This window comes from Corvus brachyrhynchos, unplaced genomic scaffold, assembly GCF_000691975.1.
Source record: "Corvus brachyrhynchos isolate BGI_N302 unplaced genomic scaffold, ASM69197v1 scaffold266, whole genome shotgun sequence".
Lineage (NCBI taxonomy): Eukaryota > Metazoa > Chordata > Aves > Passeriformes > Corvidae > Corvus > Corvus brachyrhynchos.
The window spans coordinates 1,851,477-1,862,972 of record NW_008238633.1 but is presented as its reverse complement, the minus strand read 5'-3'; the positions used below and the strand labels follow the sequence as shown (position 1 = coordinate 1,862,972).

Here is an 11,496-nt window from a genome sequence, read left to right as displayed (position 1 = left end):
TTTGAGAGCAGAATATTCCTCATGGAGCAGGGAGGTTTATGGAGATTTTAAACGTGCATTATAGATACTTACTAGGATGAAGCAGTACATTTGCATTTAGATAGATGCTGCTATGGCTGTGAATACGTAATCATTTTGAAACTAATTTTTGTCAATGAGCTGCTTTTAAAGGGTTCTTAAAAAGAATTATAAGAAACAATAGATCTTAAATAACAGTATTATTCTCTGTTAATATCAAAATTAGTGGTATGTGAGAGACTTCATTCCTTTTTGCAAATAGAGGAGTGAGTAACTGAGGTGTTCCGTGTCCAGTGCCTGTCAGAATGGGCAACACAACCCAGAATTCAAATTTTTATCTGCCTAGACCCTGGTGCCTCTAAACAGCCTGCTGGAAAGGTGTCAGAAATGTGGCATTTTTGTGAAAGTCTGTGAGGAAAGTGTATAGACCTTGCACAAGAGTCTGTCACTGATTTATTTATTCCAAGTATTGGAATGCAACCACGAGTCATTTTTTAATCAGACAGTGTTCTCTGGGGGGCTCGGACACCCATTGCAGGAATTGATGCAATCGTGCTCCAGTCTTGCAATGAGCTGTGGTCAGAGTTTGCAAGACTTTCCCTAAATTCACGTTTCTGCCATCAGGCTGGCACTGGGCAGCCCTGCTGGTGACGGAGATGGGATCCAGCACTGTCACAGCCCAAGATTTCTGCCTGACTCCAAGGGTATTTACTTGGTATGGTTTCTGTAGTGACTGACAAGGACTGACACATCACTCTGATGGGTGTTGGAGGACAATAATCACACATTTATGTGTATGACAAGTTACACTGACTGCAGACACTGCAGAAACCTTTTGGTTGCCAAATCCTGGCAAGTTTAGCATGGGTTCTGGAGCATGAGATCAGAGTCTTCCATGTTCTTTGCATGTGCCCAAAACGAAAAGGTTCTAGAGGTCAGATTAGGCCCTCAAATCCATCCGTGCTGCGCCCCATGTCAGCAAACCCTCAGTGACCCACCTGCCACAATGACTTTGTGCAGGTGTGATTGGCAGAAGCTCAGAAAACAGCTCTGTTCATAGTTCCAGGAGATGAGCTGTAACCAGCAGTTCACTCTCTTGGCATTGTGTTACCTCTACAGCATGAGCAAAAATGGAAAAGAAATCCCTTTTTTTAGCTGCTCAGCTGAGATGAGCTGAGGACAGCACTCTCCTGAAGCAGCAGCTCTGGGAGCTGTCTCGTTTTCGGAGGAGAGCTGCACTTCATCTAAACCAAACAGCTCGTGAGTGGATCTCAGGGAGGCTGAGCATGAACCCACTCCGTGTTCCAGCACTGCTGAGAGCCAGGTGACACGGGAGAGGATGTTCTGTCCCCTAATGGTGTGACAAACACTCCAGGCTGACCACCCCAGCACTGCTGTCACCATCAGAGTGTTGATTCAACAAGGTGGGAACAGGAGGGAAAAGCAGTGGCTCAGCACAAGCTGGAGTTTGGCAAACAGCACTGGTGGGCACAAATCCCCCTCCCTAGGAAAGGAAAATCATTAAATTAATTTAAATTCATTTAAAAGCTGGATCTCTTGGATCTCTCCATTTAAAATAAGGCAGCAGCCTGCTCAGAAAAACTGCACCAACAGCTCAGCAGGCACCTAAAAAAATCTGTCTTTTGCCACCTGGTTCCCAGGTTGTCATCTGGTGGTGTTAAACTTTTGGTGAGAGACTTGCAAGCCATTTCCTGTGTCACACATCCACTGATATTTCGGTTCTGAAAGGGCAGGATGGGGGCTGTGCCCACCACCCCCCAGACTTCCACAGGGAATAAATAACCCCACGTGCCAGGCAGTTCTGCTGTCAGACGTTTACAGGCAAGAAAATGAAACTCCTGCTCACTGTGAGTCTCGTGCTACGAAATTCAGCCCTGGTGAAACCCTGAAGCTGTAAAACTGGGAGATGCTTTCCGAGAGATAAGAACAGACCCGGGTGTCAGGAGCTTCAGAGCCTTGGCAGATGGGACTGCAAAGCTGCTTCTGACAGAAAACTGAGCTGAGCCACGGGGAGATGAATGAGCTGACACCCAGAGTTCAAGTGTGGGGAAGTTTATTTGGCCTGCAAATGTCTTGATTTCCAGCCTGCTGTCTATACCCTTCTTGGGACTAAAAATAAACCTCCAGACACAGTAAAGAAAGTAATTTGCTGGCACTTGGGCCTGGTTTAAGAATCAAAAAAGAAGGAAACATTAGTCGCATTTCTGGAAAAAGCACTTAATCAGCAAACCAGAGTTCCTTTAAAACCTCACTATGGTTAAGTCTCCTTCCTTTTACCAAGCTGTCTTCCCCTTCAAGCCTCAATAATTTTTTTTTTCCCCAACAAAAGACAGAAATAGTTTTAGAGCAACTTTTACTAATGCTTACTGTGGCATATCGTGCTTATAAAATCTTTTTAATCCGTAACCATTTAACTTTCCTTGGCAAGATAAATCCACGGCGATACAGATATTTTGTAAATACCACTCCAACTCAGCATCTGAGTCAGAGCAGATTGTAAAAGAAAGTGGCATTTCAAACAGACTGGGGCTTGCAGGGCAGCAGGACACAGTAAGAAAGAAATTTAGAATGAAGCAGAGTTGAGAGTTCAGGATGTTCTGCATGGCACAGATGGCAACTCTGTGCCCTGGACTTGTGTGAGGGCATTTCTGAGGTCAGCAGCCCTCCCTGGGGGAAGTGAGTCAGCAGAAGCATAAGTGATTTCAACACCTTTGGTATAAATTCCATAGATTAGTAATAGGAACTTTACAAAACTCCTGCTAATTCGGGACCTGTGAGACTTTCCACTGAGTAATTTTAAAAAATCACACACACTGCCACAATATTTGCATTGCAGCAGTGCTGAGGACTCGAGCAGGAGCAAGATTTTACTTTGCTGCGTTTGAAAACAGCCCCTGCCCCAGAAAGGGGTAAGGCAAGACACCAGTGTTGTAAGCCAAGTGAATGGAGAACATTAAGAATGAGGATAATCATGTTATTGAGACAGAAATATATTGCTATTTATACCACAATTCAAAAGTTCTAGAAAAACATTTCTAGCAAAGGCAGATATCTATAAAATGTTTATGTTGGTAAGGAAAACCAGTTGGAAAACACACACAAATCGAGGTGAAAAGAAAGATAAAAAAGCAGTTTTCAGGGGAAAAAAAATATTAAAGACCCAAATAAACTCACACAATTATATCTAAAACAAACTGAGCACGTGTAAGCTGTTCCAGACCTTAAACCCTTTCAAAAGCATCCCTGTGAGCCTCCTCAGAGGGGTATTCACCAGGGTGCTCTCTGGTTACAGGTGTTGTTCCTAATCCAAGACCCAAATCCATAACCCAGAGGCCTACAGGCACTTCAGGGAATCGTGATTCTCCTGTGGGACTGTGTGGCTGGATTGAACACATCCATCTATAGATGGAATTTTCCATCAGTGGCAGGTTGGAGGTGTTAATTCAAATTTCTTTCATTTTCCTCTAATGTTCCAGGGCACAACAGGCTGGAAATCCCTTACAGGAAATATGATAAATGTAGAAAGCCAAAGCATTTTAGATCAGTAAATGATGTGTGTCATTCCTACCTGCTGCTGTGGGAGAAAGGATATGAGGAATGGGGTGTTTATGTGGAGTTTTGCTAATCTAATTATACATTTTGCCCCACACATCTGAATGCCAATATCCAGTTGTCACTTGACTGTTAATGAACCCCTTCCCTGGTGAGACAAAACCCAATCCTGTCCTAAATTGCTCAGTGGGGTTCACAGGGACTGTGCATCTCCAAACACAGCCACCCAAATTGCCTGGCCACACTCCCCTGCTCTGGGTTTAGATAAGAAGCAAAAGAATTGGAGCTTGTTGGGAATTTTATCATGTCTGAAAACGCAGGAACATCCAGGAAAGGCTGCTAAAACATCTGTGGGGTTTATCTGGGGCCACTCCTGGGCAGGAGCAATCCTAAGGGGAAAGCTCAGTGAAGACCCAGCGCCTCAACTGGAGTTAAACACACCTTGAGTTAGAGGTGAGCTCCAGGTGTGCCATAACAGCACAGCACATCACAGGAAAAATAAAGAGCTTCTCTTCTTACTTCATACTTCCAACAGTTACGTAGCCAAGGTGTAAAAAGCTGCATTTTAATGAAAGCCAAGCCTCTGTAGTGTGGCAGCTTCTGCATTCATATTTCCAAGTGAGATGCCACAGAAAATGCCATTCTCCAGGAGAGCAGAGGGATTTTCACCCTACAGTGCATCCTCTGAGGGAGGTTTGGAGCACTGCTGACTGGTTGCACTGCTCAGAAAAGTCCAGAGCAGCCAGTTCTGTCCTGTGCAAACCTCTCTAATGTGCTCATGTTGTTAATACAGTCTTATTAATATGTTCACAGAAACACAGTCACTTCCCTCAGTGACCACAACCATATCAAGGTTTAAGTTTTTAATTCTTAACATAATAAATTCTGGATCATCCCCTTCTTTTCTGCCCCCTGATTTCCAAATCATGTCTTGCTTACACATCCTTCACTGCTAAATAATGCTTAAATTCCATTTTATAGACTTGATTTCTTCCTACAAAGACTACTTTAGCTGGTGTAGCACGTCTATATGAGCAGGATTTTAAATGGCCATGCCTGACCTGCCCATTCCAGCCATGGGTGGTCACCCTTGTCTGAGTTCTGAAAGGTGTTTCCTAGATAAACTACCCAGGTAAACGGGGTAAACTACCTCAGATCAGAGTGAAAGTGCTCTTTCACTCCATGGCAGTTGGACCAGTCATTTTTTAAGGAGAGGGAATGATCCCAGGTTTGTGCTGAATCTCACTTTCCTGGCAATAATCAGGAGGCAGATGTGAAAACAAAGCCCTGGCTCTGTGAGCCTGATGTTCACCTCTGAAATTTTGGTGTCTGTGCAAGAGATTTGCTGTGTGGCTCAGGGAAGATGCAGAACCATCAGGTGGAGATCACACATCCTCCCCAGCTACTCCAGGGATGTGAGATGCCCTCAAAACCCACACAAAGGCCTGCCTGTCTTTTACAGAGCTGTACAGATGGGAACAAGATTTTCTTGCTGTTTGCACTTCCTTTTATGAGTTATTTACTTTTATTTTTTTATCTGTAGCCTGGGTTTGAGACACTCCTGTGCCCACAGTTCTGCCTCTGGGGAATCCAGTCAGTGGCTGTTTGTGGCTCAGTCATTGTTCAAACAAACCCACAGCACACCAGAGCTATGTGAAGAGAGCCAGCCTGGTTTATACAGTTTATAGGTCTATCCTACATAAATAAAATTACCTTTTTTTAACATGAATAGGCCCAAACTTGCCATAGTTACTGCATTTGCCAGAACAAAACAGGCAAGGCCAAAATAAGTTCAGAACTTTCTGTAAGAAGCTTAACAATCTTTGAAAGCTCTTTGTCATTCTTTTTTATCAGAGTCCATTCCCAGGATCATGTAATTAAAAATCAGCCCTTCAGTTCCAGGCTTGTGACAATCCTTGTCAGAATCCCAGAATATTCTGAGCTGGAAAGGGCCCACAAGGATCATCAAGTGTGGATCCAGCAGCAGATGCATGACAAACCTTCAACCCAACATTCCCGTGGCTGAGACACCAAAAGCAGCAGAGCCCAGCAGGTAATGGGGAGATGGAAAAAGGGATTTAACCTGCACTGGGCTTCAGAAGGTGCAGAGAGAGGTGAGGAGCAGAACGCAGGAAGGGCAGGGACAAATGAGCCAAGGAACTGCACAAAGAAGCCCAGATGAGACACCAAACCACCAGGAGCTGCTCCCTCACTTTATGACAGTAATTGTTTGCCTCTGTGTGCTCATAAAGGCATTTCAAATAAACAGAACATTTCCTACTATAGGCCATGGCACTGTTTTCTTCCTGGTAAAAGTTTCAAGAATGCCATAGGAATATTAAGATGCTGACATGTGAAACTCAACAAAAGAGCGACGAGCCTTTTCCTGTTATTAAACAAACGGAAAGTAAATACTCGAGATTGGGATATATTCCACAAGAGGATGTTCTGGGTCTGGTTGGTTGGGGATTTTTTTTGTATTTAAAAACATATATACCTTTGGCAACAAGTTGGTATATTTGTTTCACTTCAGCTCTTAGAATGTGATGATTTAGGGAATTTTCTTGATTTGCTTGTTATTTTGTCCTTCTGGCAGCTGTGACACATGAACCTAGACAGCATTTGGGACAAGCTCTGAGACACATTTCAGGTAAAATCTGAATCCTGTAGGATTGTTTCTGTGCAGAAATCTTAAAGCACATTCCTGGATCAGGCACAGTCCAAATTAGATGGAGTGACACCAGATTTTCAATTTGTTAGATAATAAAATAACCTATTCTGCTTCCTTAGCATTGTAAATGAGGTAAAAGTTTTGGAGTCAAACTCGGGTTTAGATGTTACACTCACAGCTATGGGAATGATAACTCACTAGAGCCTCGTTTGCATGTGGTCCTGGAAGCTGCCTTAAAATGGTCTGGCACAGAGCATTCCCGAAAATCTATTCTATCCTTACATTTCGCAAACTGAAAATGCCTGGGAAACCAGAAGAAAAAGAGTGAAAGAAAGAAAAACCTGCTGGGTTATTCCTAGAACGGAATTCAGTAATCTTCATTTCAGCTCCTTGGAATTCCCTCATATCTGAATGAAATCACAGCTCTCTGACCTCTTAGTAATGAATGGGGGTGCAAATCACAAAAACAAGCAGTGAAAAACATCTTCAGTAAATGAGCACCGAAGCCCAAAGGCTGCTACCTACAGTTTGTTTAAAACTGGGAGCATGAAAAGGTGCATGTGCTCACTTAGTGCACCAAACTGTGCCTTCCAGCACCCATTAGATAGCCAGGAAAAGTAGGTAAATATTGGGCATCAATATTTGGAGAGAAATGCAATGAGCAAAGCAGTTGTTTAACAATTAGGCAGGTGTTTCTAAAAATCTGAGCCACTGCTTTAGGGCTCTGCGTTCATCTGAACTCAAAAAAGGGCCGTGCAGAGGAAAACTGGAAGCCAAACAAAAAAGAAAATTAAAAAACCCACTGAAAACCTGGAAAGCTTTTTCTATTTGCTCCTACAAGTTAATACAAAGCACGTAATAATTTGAAAAACGTTAAGAAAAGCAAGAGAGGCAATAATCAATATCTGAAAAGTCTGCCAGCCCTCACAGGCCCCGTTTGAGTGTCTAAGATGTGCAATTTAAAGGTGGGTTTTGAGTGTTTTGTGCCTTTTTAGACACAGGCCCAGGTGCACACTTGACTAATATGAAAATCTATCTCACATTTACATCTTGCAGTGGAGCAGAACAATTGTTCTGCATTTTGCACGGGGCTGTGAGGGGAACCCTAAGTGAAAATTGCTGTAACATGGACACCTAGTGGAGACACTCTTGCCGTGCTCTTTCCGATTGGAATACACACCACAAATGGAACTTTTACCGATCATCTCGCTGGAGCCTGGAGTTCTGTGCCCAGCCCAGTGCTGAGCCACACCAGGTGAAGGTGATGGAGTCAGGATTTGGCCAAACAGAAGCTGTGCCTCATTGAACAGCTCACCCAGGGGACTGATGGAGCAGAAAAACTAATGACCCATGCAGAAACAAAATGGTTCTTCAGCAAAAGGTAAATAAATCTGGGACTGGAGCTGGAGGCCTGGGTGAAAATCAGGGGGTTTAAGTGCCCTTAATTCCTCCTGGAATGGCAAGCTCAGAGCTTTTGCATTTGTTTCCAGGGGGAGAAGGAAAGCAGTGGCTTTGCAGAGACTTGATCAGAGAAAATTAATGTTCACATCATTTTCAAATGCATCTGGAATACAAACTGAGGACAAGGAGTGACTGCGATGCCCTCAGAGAGCCCTGACAGGATGGGATGGGATGGATCCTACAAGAATTCCACATCCAAGTGTGTTTAATCTCCAAGAACACGCAATCACTGTCCATGTCTGAGGTAAATGTACTCAGGACATACTCATCTCTAATGTCCTCTTTTCTCAGGCTGTTCCCTTCACTGCCATCCACCTCGGGATTGCTGCTATTATGGGATTCCTCACTGGATGCTTGGCCAGTATTTGACTTCTCTTTTTTTGTCTCCTGTGAAAACCATCTGAAACTGAGCAGAAACTAACCTTGATTTATTTCCTTAATAAACAAAATTAAGATGCTGCATGTTAATAAAAATGAAAAGTATTCCCTAGTTGTTTTTTTTTTTTAGTTTCCAAAAACAGTCCCGTATCTCTGTCAAAGTTAATGTAACCAGAATTTCCATGGGAATTTTTGTCAGTCTGGGGAAACTGGAACTGGCTAATGTAAATAACTACAGCCCATCCTCCCACTACTGTCCACATCACCTTGTGAGAAAGAAAAGGGCTTTATTCAGAAAGGAGAGGGTCATATGGGGGTTTTGTGGATTTCAACTAATATGGGATGGCAAAATTTTACAGAAACATTCTGTCAAAGCCAGACAGAAATTATTACAATGACAAATCATGACTTGAATTTCACGGGATTCTAAACAAAACCCTTTTCTTTTTTTGGCACGGATTCCAAAATTACCTAAAGACACTGTAAGAACAGATCATTCTTTTATGATTTTATGAGTAGCTTTCTACATGGGCAAATAGTTTTACAGGCTGACATTTCTGTTTCTTTTAATAAGCCTAAGCAAGTAAAATATGTATTTAAGGAGTACCTGGCCTGTATGTTTTGGCTGAGGCAGGACTGAGAATTAACTCCCAACTGCCTCTGAAATCCCAAAACACTCAGAAAACCACCTTGGATAACAAAACTCCCCTGTATTTTCCTCCACATGGCAACTCAATTTTACTGGGGTAGAAACTTCATAGCACAGTAACTAGTTAATATCAGCCGTTAAATATTAGTTCATATAATATTAAACCAGCTCCTATTTTATAAATGGAATATTTCTTCCAAATGATTCCAGATGGGCTTCGCAATGTAACAGCGCTTGTGGAAGGACACAAACCACAGGTGGGCCGAGAGCACTGGACTGTAAATGTTATGCAGATTTTAAAGGAAATCACTACGTGTGTGGTCACAGGAGGAGTTTAATGAGCCTGCCAGGGAGATCATGTCTTGCCACTGGAACTGGTTTTCAGCTCTACTCCACCAGGGCCTGAGAAATCCTGTGATGACGCAGAGCAGGAGCATCTTCCCCCTGGAAAGATATTGGGAGTTCAGAGGGGTTCCTATGGATGCACTGGATCTGATGTGGATGCCATAACGTGTCCATATTTCTATCCATAGAGCTTGGAATTTCTGGGGTTGGCAGAGCAAACAATGGGACATTGAGAGTCAGGCAGCACAGCTGAACACCAGGCAGCAAAGGCAACAGTGTCAGGGTTTAGGGCAACACATTTCCAGACCTGATGGGTTACAGCCACGGTGATTTAGGGAAGAGTCATATCAGCCTTGTCAGAAAGCTGACATTGGCCTGGACCTTAATTTAAAAAGGCAATAAATCAGCTGAGTATCAATAAATAGTAAGCAATTGAATACTCTGCGCTAGAGCAGTGAATCAGCCAGAGAAAACAAGGAATGCTCTGTTCCCATCCTGCCATTCCTGAGCCTGGAGCACAGAGATGGAAAGCTGAGGGATGACTCGGCAGCAGCTGCAGGCGCTCAGCCTCTGTAGGGCAGCAGGGAGCTCGCATTCTCTGCCGCACTGCAGACACAGCAGGAACGCTCCGGGAAGGAAAAATACATCCTGCAAACTCCCAGGAAAGGGATGTCCAGTGCTTTCAGTGTGTCTCAAGGCAGGATTAGCTTTATTTGTACTGTTCCTGGAAGATGTTTGTTTCACCTGCTCTGAAAACTCCCAGTGAGGGACACGGTACAATCCTCAGCGTTGTCCTCACTCACAGGTACAATATTATTTTGCAATACGTTTTGCTCCTCCTATATTCCAGTGGTCCTGCAGGACAATGCAGATCTGTTTTTCCCATTTTGCCATCTCTAGACAGAGTTATTTCAGCCTTGTCCCTCTCCCCTTGGCTCCTGACAGCAGTGTGACATTTCTGACTCCCTGGGATCCACTGTGACCTCGAGGGCTGCAGTTCAGAGCCTCTCATTTGGGTGTTGCCTGCTCATCTGCTGGCTCATCATAAAAACGGAGCTTGCAGACATTTGTGAGAGTGTCCGTACAATTATTGATAAAAGAAATTGACAGATAAAAGAAATGTGGCGTGACTCATCCAAAGCCTGTCCTTCAGACAGCAAGTTCTGGCTGCAGCACCATCTGGGTTTATCATCAGGAACGGGAGCAGATACTTGGTGGAAGAAATAGAAGTGTGACTGAGTTAATTGGCTGTGGGCTCCCTCCCAAGGCTGCACACTGATAATGAAATGTGAATGACCTGTAGCTCCTTGTGTTTTGTCTGCTTCTCCCTGCAATGAACGTCTCATAGTAAATGTGTCTGCACAGGGAGAAAATACAGAAACTGCTAGCAGAGATAAACCCCACTTTCATTCAAATGAGACCTGATTTGACAAATTTAGAAGGAATTTTGAATCAGAGTGACATCTTTGATGCTGGGTCATTTTCATTTTGTTACCTGGAATGTTTTAATTTGGGTATTTTAATGGCAGGGCTCTACGAATTAACCTGAAGTTACCAGAGCATCTCTGTACCTTGGTGACAGGAATACATCAGGGCCCTCTGTGGTTTGGCTTCAACACTTTTTATGTGAATCAACATCAAAACAAATTAACAGTCCTGAGCTGATGTATAAAGTAAAACTCTGTAGGCAATAACTGCAAGAGCACAAGCTTAGTATCCTCATGTTTTGTGCAATAATTCCTGTCCGGCCTTGTAACCACTATTGCCTGCCCTTTGGCTCACCATAAAAAACAGGAACGAGAGATAAAACACCTTCTAAGAAGGATATATTATTCAACTTTTCATCAGGGAATTCACTGATCTCTGTTGGCAATCAGAATTCTCTGATGAGAGTCTGCATCCCAGGAGCCAAATTGTCTTGATCCTCTTTGTGTGACAGTGGCACCTCACAGGGTAACCTCAAAACAGGTGTGTTGTGGGTGAAGGTGTGACTGCGGGTTTGATGAGCAAGGTTCAAGCTGGTAGAAAAAAGGCTGTCGGGTCCTAAATAATGAAAATGCTTTGTATTTTATTCAGGTGCTTTTATTTTACAGTTACACAAGCAAGTCCTCCCGAGCTGGCTCTGAGCTGCAGGATCAGCATCACCTGGTGGGACAACGGTGCCTTGTCCCGGGTGGCCACTGAGCCACGGGGTTTGTTCCGGAGCCAAATGAGTGGAACATTGTCCCTGCCTCCCCAACACCGCTGAGAAATCATCTCCCCGTGTGTCTCCTGCCCCTCCTCGTGGAGCTCATCGCTCCCTCCAAGAGCTTCTCTCACTTGGTCACGCTAAAGCCGCCAGCGCCGGGTGATTTGTCCCCGGGGGGACATCACCGCAGCCCCGGCGGGGACAGGGGACAGC

At 43.9% G+C, this 11,496-nt stretch overlaps 2 long non-coding RNA genes across 2 annotated transcripts; both read left to right on the top strand.

Annotated features, from left to right (window-relative positions):
• The first annotated feature begins 8 nt into the window (after nt 1-8).
• On the top strand, nt 9-8,206 carry LOC108447427. The gene is made up of 4 exons (XR_001862978.1): nt 9-5,644; nt 6,188-6,241; nt 7,319-7,643; nt 7,753-8,206. It is a non-coding gene; the product is annotated as an uncharacterized LOC108447427 (long non-coding RNA).
• A 1,235-nt stretch (nt 8,207-9,441) lies between these two features.
• LOC108447415 lies at nt 9,442-11,352 on the top strand. The gene is made up of 2 exons (XR_001862964.1): nt 9,442-9,900; nt 11,189-11,352. It is a non-coding gene; the product is annotated as an uncharacterized LOC108447415 (long non-coding RNA).
• Nucleotides 11,353-11,496: the final 144 nt, after the last annotated feature.